The 10,021-nt window shown below is 43.0% G+C and overlaps 13 non-coding genes across 13 annotated transcripts; all 13 read right to left on the bottom strand.

Annotated features, from left to right (window-relative positions):
- Positions 1-2,043: 2,043 nt before the first annotated feature.
- On the bottom strand, positions 2,044-2,115 carry TRNAE-CUC (transfer RNA glutamic acid (anticodon CUC)). The gene has a single exon. It is a non-coding gene; the product is annotated as a tRNA-Glu (tRNA).
- Positions 2,116-2,183: 68 nt separating this feature from the next.
- TRNAE-CUC (transfer RNA glutamic acid (anticodon CUC)) lies at positions 2,184-2,255 on the bottom strand. Its single transcript has one exon. It is a non-coding gene; the product is annotated as a tRNA-Glu (tRNA).
- A 236-nt stretch (positions 2,256-2,491) lies between these two features.
- On the bottom strand, positions 2,492-2,563 carry TRNAE-CUC (transfer RNA glutamic acid (anticodon CUC)). Its single transcript has one exon. It is a non-coding gene; the product is annotated as a tRNA-Glu (tRNA).
- A 236-nt stretch (positions 2,564-2,799) lies between these two features.
- On the bottom strand, positions 2,800-2,871 carry TRNAE-CUC (transfer RNA glutamic acid (anticodon CUC)). Its single transcript has one exon. It is a non-coding gene; the product is annotated as a tRNA-Glu (tRNA).
- Positions 2,872-2,940: 69 nt separating this feature from the next.
- Positions 2,941-3,012, bottom strand: TRNAE-CUC (transfer RNA glutamic acid (anticodon CUC)). Its single transcript has one exon. It is a non-coding gene; the product is annotated as a tRNA-Glu (tRNA).
- A 236-nt stretch (positions 3,013-3,248) lies between these two features.
- TRNAE-CUC (transfer RNA glutamic acid (anticodon CUC)) lies at positions 3,249-3,320 on the bottom strand. Its single transcript has one exon. It is a non-coding gene; the product is annotated as a tRNA-Glu (tRNA).
- A 1,163-nt stretch (positions 3,321-4,483) lies between these two features.
- On the bottom strand, positions 4,484-4,555 carry TRNAE-CUC (transfer RNA glutamic acid (anticodon CUC)). Its single transcript has one exon. It is a non-coding gene; the product is annotated as a tRNA-Glu (tRNA).
- Positions 4,556-4,791: 236 nt separating this feature from the next.
- Positions 4,792-4,863, bottom strand: TRNAE-CUC (transfer RNA glutamic acid (anticodon CUC)). The gene has a single exon. It is a non-coding gene; the product is annotated as a tRNA-Glu (tRNA).
- Positions 4,864-5,104: 241 nt separating this feature from the next.
- Positions 5,105-5,176, bottom strand: TRNAE-CUC (transfer RNA glutamic acid (anticodon CUC)). The gene has a single exon. It is a non-coding gene; the product is annotated as a tRNA-Glu (tRNA).
- A 548-nt stretch (positions 5,177-5,724) lies between these two features.
- TRNAE-CUC (transfer RNA glutamic acid (anticodon CUC)) lies at positions 5,725-5,796 on the bottom strand. Its single transcript has one exon. It is a non-coding gene; the product is annotated as a tRNA-Glu (tRNA).
- Positions 5,797-6,344: 548 nt separating this feature from the next.
- TRNAE-CUC (transfer RNA glutamic acid (anticodon CUC)) lies at positions 6,345-6,416 on the bottom strand. The gene has a single exon. It is a non-coding gene; the product is annotated as a tRNA-Glu (tRNA).
- Positions 6,417-6,498: 82 nt separating this feature from the next.
- Positions 6,499-6,570, bottom strand: TRNAE-CUC (transfer RNA glutamic acid (anticodon CUC)). Its single transcript has one exon. It is a non-coding gene; the product is annotated as a tRNA-Glu (tRNA).
- Positions 6,571-6,810: 240 nt separating this feature from the next.
- TRNAE-CUC (transfer RNA glutamic acid (anticodon CUC)) lies at positions 6,811-6,882 on the bottom strand. Its single transcript has one exon. It is a non-coding gene; the product is annotated as a tRNA-Glu (tRNA).
- Between the last annotated feature and the right edge of the window lie 3,139 nt (positions 6,883-10,021).

Genomic DNA, 10,021 nt, shown 5'->3' with positions numbered 1-10,021 from the left:
AATACAGGTGGCAATGATAGAGCCGACAGTTGCTTTAAATTTGACACGGGCCGCGATGGGTTTATTGGCTGGTAGTACGGGTAAAAGAGGGGAGCTCCAGAGATCCTGACTATCTACATTATAAAACTCTAAGACCCTTTCGTCGCGTTTTTTTCTGACTCTCATTCGCGACTCTAACGTGGCATCGCCGCGAGTACACGGAGGTACACACCGAAGGTATGCCTAGCGCTTCGCCTTAATACTAGGTCATTGAGCATATTTCAGAAATCGGGTCTAACGTGACATCGCCGAAGGTAATTTCTCTGTGTAAAACCGCGGTCGTTGCGCTTCGCCTTAATACTCAGTCAAGTATACATTTGGTCATTAACAGTGGCGTCGCTAGGGTGTTTTAGGCGGCGCTTGAGCCACCTGAAAAATTTCTTAAGCGCTTCCTAAAATTCAGAATTTTTCTAATTTACTTGGCGAAAAGTTTCTTCAAACTTAAAAATTGGCATCAAAATTTCAATTTTCCAAGTCGGTCTCAATGTTTCAACTTTACAAACCTTTTTGGGAGCCCCTCCCCCTCTCCCCATATCACTCAATGAGACGCCCCTGACCAGTGCTTATGGCTTAAGCGCCACCAGTTTTGAAATCCTGGTGACGCCACTGGTCATTAAGTTTGTTTTTGGAATTTCGGATCGGATTTCGCACTGGCTCGGATTTCGCACTGGCTCGGATTTCGCATTGGCTCGAATTTCGCACTGTAAATCGCGACTCAAGGACGAGCGTATTTTAATTTATTCGTCATGAGAGTAAATCAGCCATTGGATACAGGGGGTTTCAAGGAGTACAGAGGGGTTTTTCGACGCCTGCAAGTTTTTTAGTTATTTTTGCAAGGAAAAGAGTACCACGGAAACTCTCGCATGGGAAAAGGGGGAGGGGGTACCACGGTAATTATCACATTTGAAAAGAGGGGAGGAGGTACCAATGTAATTATCGCATGGGAAAAGGGGGGGGAGTACCACGGTAATTATCACATTTGAAAAGGGGGGAGGGGGTAGCAATGTAATTATCGCATGGGAAAAGGGGGGGGAGTACCACGGTAATTATCACATTTGAAAAGGGGGGAGGGGGTACCAATGTAATTATCGCATGGGAAAAGGGGGGGGAGTACCACGGTAATTATCACATTTGGAAAGGGGGGAGGGGGTACCAATGTAATTATCGCATGGGAAAAGGGGGGGTACCACAGTAGTTCTCACTACGGGGAAAAGAGTTACTGGGGTGGTTCTACTATGGGGAAAAGAGTACCATGGAAATTATCCCCTAGGGACATTGGGAGGAGGCCTTATCGGGGGGGGAGGTTCGACTATGGGGTAAAGGATAACACGGAAATTATCGCGTGGAAAAAAGGGTCGGGGGCCTTACTACGGTGGTTCGACTATGGGGTAAAGGGTGCCACGATAATTCTCGCATGGGAAACAGGGGGAGGTGGCCTTACTGCGGTGGTTCGAATATGGGGAAAAGGGTGCCTCTAAACAGACCACTAGCTGAGGGCTTCTCAGCTAGTCTATATTATAAAAACCTCTTCGTCGTCGTTCAAGCTTTTGGTTAGTCAGTAAGGAAGGCCTTCTGAGTAAGAGTCAGATATCCTAACCACTAGACGACACCGGACGATGCAATATTTAAATAAACAATGAAATCCTTGCTTCCTTTGTTGAAATAAAAGGAAGTGGATTGAACTGAAATGGAAACATTCCGATACAGGGGTTTGAACCCGGGCCTTCTGAGTGAGAGTCAGCTATCCTAACCACAAGACGACACCGGACGATGCATAGTTTAAATAACTAATGAAATCCTTGCTTTCTTTGTTGAAATAATAGGAAGTGGATTGAAGTAAAATGCAAACATTCCGATGCCGGGGTTTGAACCCGGGCCTTCTGAGTGAGAGTCAGATTTCCTAACCACTAGACGAAACCGGACGATGCATAGTGTAAATAACTAATGAAATCCTTGCTTTCTTTGTTGAAATAATAGGAAGTGGATTGAACTAAAATGGAAACATTCCGATGCCGGGGTTTGAACCCGGGCCTTCTGAGTGAGAGTCAGATATCCTAACCACTAGACGACATCGGATGATGCAAGGTTTAAATAAACAATGAAATCCTTGCATTCTGGAAGTGGATTGAACTAAAATGGAAACATTCCGATGCCGGAGTTTGAACCCGGGCCTTCTGAGTGAGAGTCAGATATCCTAACCACTAGACGACATCGGATGATGCAAGGTTTAAATAAACAATGAAATCCTTGCATTCTTTGTTGAAATAATATGAAGTGGATTGAACTGAAATGGAAACATTCCGATACAGGGGTTTGAACCCGGGCCTTCTGAGTGAGAGTCAGCTATCCTAACCACAAGACGACACCGGACGATGCATAGTTTAAATAACTAATGAAATCCTTGCTTTCTTTGTTGAAATAATAGGAAGTGGATTGAAGTAAAATGCAAACATTCCGATGCCGGGGTTTGAACCCGGGCCTTCTGAGTGAGAGTCAGATATCCTAACCACTAGACGACACCGGACGATGCATAGTTTAAATAACTAATGAAATCCTTGCTTTCTTTGTTGAAATAATAGGAAATGGATTGAAGTAAAATGGAAACATTCCGATGCCGGGGTTTGTACCCGGGCCTTCTGAGTGAGAGTCAGATATCCTAACCACTAGACGAAACCGGACGATGCATAGTGTAAATAACTAATGAAATCCTTGCTTTCTTTGTTGAAATAATAGGAAGTGGATTGAACTAAAATGGAAACATTCCGATGCCGGGGTTTGAACCCGGGCCTTCTGAGTGAGAGTCAGATATCCTAACCACTAGACGACACCGGATGATGCAAGGTTTAAAAAAAACAATGAAATCCTTGCATTCTGGAAGTGGATTGAACTAAAATGGAAACATTCCGATGCCGGAGTTTGAACCCGGGCCTTCTGAGTGAGAGTCAGATATCCTAACCACTAGACGACATCGGATGATGCAAGGTTTAAATAAACAATGAAATCCTTGCATTCTTTGTTGAAATAATATGAAGTGGATTGAACTGAAATGGAAACATTCCGATACAGGGGTTTGAACCCGGGCCTTCTGAGTGAGAGTCAGCTATCCTAACCACAAGACGACACCGGACGATGCATAGTTTAAATAACTAATGAAATCCTTGCTTTCTTTGTTGAAATAATAGGAAGTGGATTGAAGTAAAATGCAAACATTCCGATGCCGGGGTTTGAACCCGGGCCTTCTGAGTGAGAGTCAGATATCCTAACCACTAGACGACACCGGACGATGCATAGTTTAAATAACTAATGAAATCCTTGCTTTCTTTGTTGAAATAATAGGAAATGGATTGAAGTAAAATGGAAACATTCCGATGCCGGGGTTTGTACCCGGGCCTTCTGAGTGAGAGTCAGATATCCTAACCACTAGACGAAACCGGACGATGCATAGTGTAAATAACTAAGGAAATCCTTGCTTTATTTTTGAAATAATAGGAATTGGATTGAATTAAAATGGAAACATTCCGATGCCGGGGTTTGAACTCGGGCCTTCTGAGTGAGAGTCAGATATCCTAACCAATAGACGAAACCGGACGATGCATAGTGTAAATAACTAAGGAAATCCTTGCTTTCTTTGTTGACATAATAGGAAGTGGATTGAAGTAAAATGGAAACATTCCGATGCCGGAGTTTGAACCCGGGCCTTTTGAGTGAGAGTCAGATATCCTAACCACTAGACGAAACCGGACGATGCATAGTGTAAATAACTAATGAAATCCTTGCTTTCTTTGTTGAAATAATAGGAAGTGGATTGAACTAAAATGGAAACATTCCGATGCCGGAGTTTGAACCCGGGCCTTCTGAGTGAGATTCAATTAGATATCCTAAACACTAGACGACACCGGACGATGCATAGTGTAAATAACTAAGGAAATCCTTGCTTTCTTTGTTGAAATAATAGGAAGTGGATTGAACTAAAATGGAAACATTCCGATGCCGGAGTTTGAACCCGGGCCTTCTGAGTGAGAGTCAGATATGCTAACCACTAGACGAAACCGGACGATGCATAGTTCAAATAACTAATGAAATCCTTGCTTTCTTTGTTGAAATAATAGGAAGTGGAATGAACTAAAATGGAAACATTCCGATGCCAGGGTTTGAACCCGCGCCTTCTGAGTGAGAGTCAGATATGCTAACCACTAGACGACTCCGGACGATGCATAGTTTAAATAAACAATGAAATCCTTGCATTCTTTGTTGAAATAATAGGAAGTGGATTGAAGTAAAATGGAAACATTCCGATGCCGGGGTTTGAACCCGGGCCTTCTGAGTGAGAGTCAGCTATCCTAACCACAAGCCGACACCGGACGATGCACAGTTTAAATAACTAATGAAGTCCTTGCTTTCTTTGTTGAAATAATAGGAAGTGGATTGAAGTAAAATGCAAACATTCCGATGCCGGGGTTTGAACCCGGGCCTTCTGAGTGAGAGTCAGATATCCTAACCACTAGACGACACCGGACGATGCATAGTTGAAATAACTAATGAAATCCTTGCTTTCTTTGTTGAAATAAAAGGAAGTGGATTGAACTAAAATGGAAACATTCCGATGCCGGGGTTTGAACCCGGGCCTTCTGAGTGAGAGTCAGCTATCCTAACCACAAGCCGACACCGGACGATGCACAGTTTAAATAACTAATGAAGTCCTTGCTTTCTTTGTTGAAATAATAGGAAGTGGATTGAACTAAAATGGAAACATTCCGATGCCGGGGTTTGAACCCGGGCCTTCTGAGTGAGAGTCAGATATCCTAACCACTAGACGACACCGGATGATGCAAGGTTTAAATAAACAATGAAATCCTTGCTTTATTTTGTTGAAATAATAGGAAGTGGATTGAATTAAAATGGAAACATTCCGATGCCGGAGTTTGAACCCGGGCCTTCTGAGTGAGATTCGATCAGATATCCTAACCACTAGACGACACCGGACGATGCATAGTTTAAATAAACAATGAAATACTTGCTTTCTTTGTTGAAATAATAGGAAGTGGATTGAAGTAAAATGGAAACATTCCGATGCCGGGGTTTGAACCCGGGCCTTCTGAGTGAGAGTCAGCTATCCTAACCACTAGACGACACCGGACGATGCATAGTTTATATAACTAATGAAATCCTTGCTTTCTTTGTTGAAATAATAGGAAGTGGATTGAAGTAAAATGCAAAAATTCCGATGCCGGGGTTTGAATCCGGGCCTTCTGAGTGAGAGTCAGATATCCTAACCACTAGACGAAACCGGACGATGCATAGTGTAAATAACTAATGAAATCCTTGCTTTCTTTGTTGAAATAATAGGAAGTGGATTGAACTAAAATGGAAACATTCCGATGCCGGAGTTTGAACCCGGGCCTTCTGAGTGAGATTCGATCAGATATCCTAACCACTAGACGACACCGGACGATGCATAGTTTAAATAACTAATGAAATCCTTGCTTTCTTTGTTGAAATAATAGGAAGTGGATTGAAGTAAAATGAAAACATTCCGATGCTGGGGTTTGAACCCAGGCCTTCTGAGTGAGAGTCAGATATCCTAACCTTTAGACGAGACCGGACGATTCATAGTTTAAATAAACAATGAAATCCTTGCTTTCTTTGTTGAAATAATAGGAAGTGGATTGAAGTAAAATGGAAACATTCCGATGCCGGGGTTTGAACCCGGGCCTTCTGAGTGAGAGTCAGATACCCGAACCACTAGACGACACCGGACGATGCAAGTTTTAAATAAACAATGAAATCCTTGCATTCTTTGTTGAAATAATATGAATCGGATTGAACTGAAATGGAAACATTCCGATACAGGGGTTTGAACCCGGGCCTTCTGAGTGAGAGTCAGATATCCTAACCACTAGATGACACCGGACGATGCATAGTTTAAATAAACAATGAAATCCTTGCTTTCTTTGTTGAAATAATAGGAAGTGGATTGAACTGAAATGGAAACATTCCGATACAGGAGTTTGAACCCAGGCCTTCTGAGTGAGAGTCGGATATCCTAACCACTAGACGACACCGGACGATGCATAGTTTAAATAAACAATGAAATCCTTGCTTTCTTTGTTGAAATAATAGGAAGTGGATTGAAGTAAAATGGAAACATTCCGATGCCGGAGTTTGAACCCGGGCCTTCTGAGTGAGATTCGATGAGATATCCTAACCACTAGACGACACCGGACGATGCATAGTTTAAATAACTAATGAAATCCTTGCTTTCTTTGTTGAAATAATAGGAAGTGGATTGAAGTAAAATGGAAACATTCCGATGCCGGGGTTTGAACCCGGGCCTTCTGAGTGAGAGTCAGATATCCTAACCACTAGACGAAACCGGACGATGCATAGTGTAAATAACTAATGAAATCCTTGCTTTCTTTGTTGAAATAATAGGAAGTGGATTGAACTGAAATGGAAACATTCCGATACAGGGGTTTGAACCCGGGCCTTCTGAGTGAGAGTCAGATATCCTAACCACTAGACGACACCGGACGAAGCATAGTTTAAATAACTAATGAAATCCTTGCTTTCTTTGTTGAAATAATAGGAAGTGGATTGAAGTAAAATGGAAACATGCCGATGCCGGAGTTTGAACCCGGGCTTTCTGAGTGAGATTCGATCAGATATCCTAACCACTAGACGACACCGGACGATGCATAGTTTAAATAACTAATGAAATCCTTGCTTTCTTTGTTGAAATAATAGGAAGTGGATTGAAGTAAAATGGAAACATTCCGATGCCGGGGTTTGAACCCGGGCCTTCTGAGTGAGAGTCAGATATCCTAACCACTAGACGAAACCGGACGATGCATAGTTCAAATAACTAATGAAATCCTTGCTTTCTTTGTTGAAATAATAGGAAGTGGATTGAAGTAAAATGGAAACATTCCGATGCCGGGGTTTGAACCCGGGCCTTCTGAGTGAGAGTCAGATATTTTTTTTTTTTATTTTTTTTTTATTTAAATTTTTATTTTGTTACATGCATTATTGCACAGTGTTAATATTTAAAACAAATTTAACAATTTAAACCTACGTACATCCAGCAGTGTTATATATATGTGAAGCAGTGTTATTAAAAGCATTACACAATTGAAGTTAGAAACAACATGAAAAATAAATAAGCAAAATATCATTGATAAAAAATCCTCAGTTATAGAAAATAATAACTACTGCAAATACAACAAAATACACATTTCAATAAAGTACTTTAAATATTAATGACCATAAGGATATCTCCAAGATTATTGACCCCTCATATGTTACGAAAAATATCTATTGCGGCCGTACAACCCGGCTTATGAAGGAGTAGCCATTGCACGCGGTACCGAGCCTCAGTTTTTATGAGAGCACGAAAACGGGAAAAAAGCGTACGCTTATTGGTTATCTGCCCCAAATTGTACAAACAACGATTACTCCAAATGGCTTCTTTGGCAATAGCAGTTAATATGGAAGCGACCTCCCAATGCTCTTTAGAGTCCGCAGTTTTAGGCTTGAGTCCAAAGACGATATAACGCGTCCACATGTCCTTTTCACCAAACAGCGTGTACAGCGACAACACTGAAGAAAATAACCAATCGAGCCATTCGTGCGTATCTTGACATTCCAAAAATAAATGCGAAACTGACTCCTTTTCAAGGCCACATAGCGGGCACTGATCATCGTCTGTTATGCCGGCGCGAAATAGCCGCTGCTTGACCATGAACCCCATATGATACACTCGGAGATTCATACTTGACAAACGGGGACCCAACGTAGAATTGACAAGTGATGGAACCCGGAACTTCTGTAAAGGGCCCCCGAAGTAAGCCCGCCAACGTTCTTCACCATTCGATTCCGGAATCGGGGTTACGGCATTGAAAGTTTTGGAAATTGACGCAGATGTAATTTTGTCCAATTCCACAGAGATCCCTGTGTCCGCGACCAGCGCGAACGTTGGCCGTGTCTCAAGCTCGTAGACCTCTTTACTATGTATCACTCGATGTACCGCGGGAGGGAGAGAATCTTTGATCCTTTGAAAAATTTGCAACAACCGACGGCGACCGATTCCGGAATCTGCGGTCAATTCCAAAAAGGCTTCATCCGGAAGAAACCCCAGGATGACCTCGTAGCAAATATCTTTCAGGTAGACCACGCCACAAGAAGCAAGAAGACGCCGCTCAGCCAAAGAAATGTTCGTGATTAAAAGATTTGAGTTATAAAATAGGGGCTCCATAATAGGGTTGGTCAAAGGAACCAAGGTCCATCGCGTGAGAGCCAAGAACTCTTTCCAAGCCAATAACATTGATCCATGGCGTTTCGGGATAGCGGAAAGCAGACGACGTTCAATTCTAATCCGTAGCATTGAGAGACCCTGGCGAAGTCCGCCGCCATATTCGTCAAAGAACCGAGACGCAACGCATGCGACATGCGAAGGCTTGGACCCGGTAGCGAGCTGCAAACATTCCTTCAGACGAAGTACCTTCTGTTTGATCCGAAGATTGATTAATACAAACACGCCTTGACTCTTATGGCGAGTTAAGGTTTCGTACGATATAGAATGTGGGCGATCCTTCCAAATAAAATCCAACATGAGCCGCTTAAAATCAGAGAACCAGCGGTCCGGTAAATCAAAAACCTCCAGAATATGCCACAATATCGACGCTCCTAACACGTTAATGATAATGACTTTCCCAAAAATGGTCAGACTACGACCCTTCCAAACGTGTAGGACATTTTTAAATTTTTCATACCGGCCCTCCCAGTTCATCGTGGCAACGACGTCATGGTCATAGCCCAAGGTCACGCCCAATACCTTTATTGAACGGGCGCTAATAACAAGCCCAGCCACAGTCTGGTCCGCGTGAAATCGCAAGGAGACGAGCCAACAACCAGAACTTTTTGCAAGATTGATGGCAGCTCCCGAAGACTGGCAATAAAGTTCAATATCCTCCAAAAGGTAAGTAACATCCCTAGGCCCAGTGACGAGAATGGAAGTGTCATCAATATGTTGAAACACCACAGGGGACGGTGTTAAGTCCGTGAGCATTATCCGACATATACGTTTGTCCGTTTCGAGTAAGGCGCAAAAAGGTTCAGATGATAGAACGTACAGCAAAGGACTGAGCGGACACCCTTGACGAACCGAGCGGCTAATGACAAAAGAATCGGTAACATATCCATGAAGCTTAATAGCTGTCTTGGCGCCAACTAAAAACATCTGAATCCAAGCGCGGAAGCGTGCGCCGAAACCAAAGGCTTCTAAGATTGCAAATAGATACGGCCATTCCACCCGATCGAACGCTTTTAACAAATCGAGTTGAAGAAAAATCCCTGGCCTATTTTCCATTTTTAAAAACTCCATGACATCAGACAGAAAACGGGGAGTATCGGAAATGGTACGCCCACGAATGCCACCAGTTTGACACGGTGACGTAATTAAAGGTAAAAGCGGCGAAACACGGCGAGTAAAAACCTTAGCAAGGAGTTTCCTATCGCCATTCAATAGGGTAATTGGCCTCCAATTTTTCAGAAGAGTCAAATCCCCCGATTTAGGCAACAAAACCACCATCCCTTCTCGCATGCTATTCGGCAAAAGGCCACGGGCTTCGCATTCGGCAACCAAGCGCATAAAGTCATCTTTAATTAGAGGGATAAAGAAACGCAGGAACTCATTGGTAAAGCCATCTCTACCGGGGGCCTTCCCTCCGGCCAAATTAGTTAACTCCGTGTAAATGTCGCTCCAGGTCACGACGGCTTCGCAGGAATCGCGGTCACCTTCAGTAAGCCTCCCTGAGATTAAATTCTTCAAATTGTCAGTAGCGGCTTGAGACGTAACGCCTCGTGTATACAACTCCGAATAAAAACGGAACACTTCCTCCCTTATTAACGCAGGATCTTTAATAATCTCCCCCGAAGGGAGAGTCAGAGAAGTCATTTGACGTTGACGCTGACGAAATTTCTCCAG

Source organism: Leiobunum rupestre, chromosome 1 (assembly GCF_980474605.1).
Source record: "Leiobunum rupestre chromosome 1, qqLeiRupe1.1.hap1, whole genome shotgun sequence".
Lineage (NCBI taxonomy): Eukaryota > Metazoa > Arthropoda > Arachnida > Opiliones > Sclerosomatidae > Leiobunum > Leiobunum rupestre.
The sequence above is the reverse complement of the archived record's forward strand: the minus strand, read 5'-3'. Positions and strand labels throughout refer to the sequence as shown.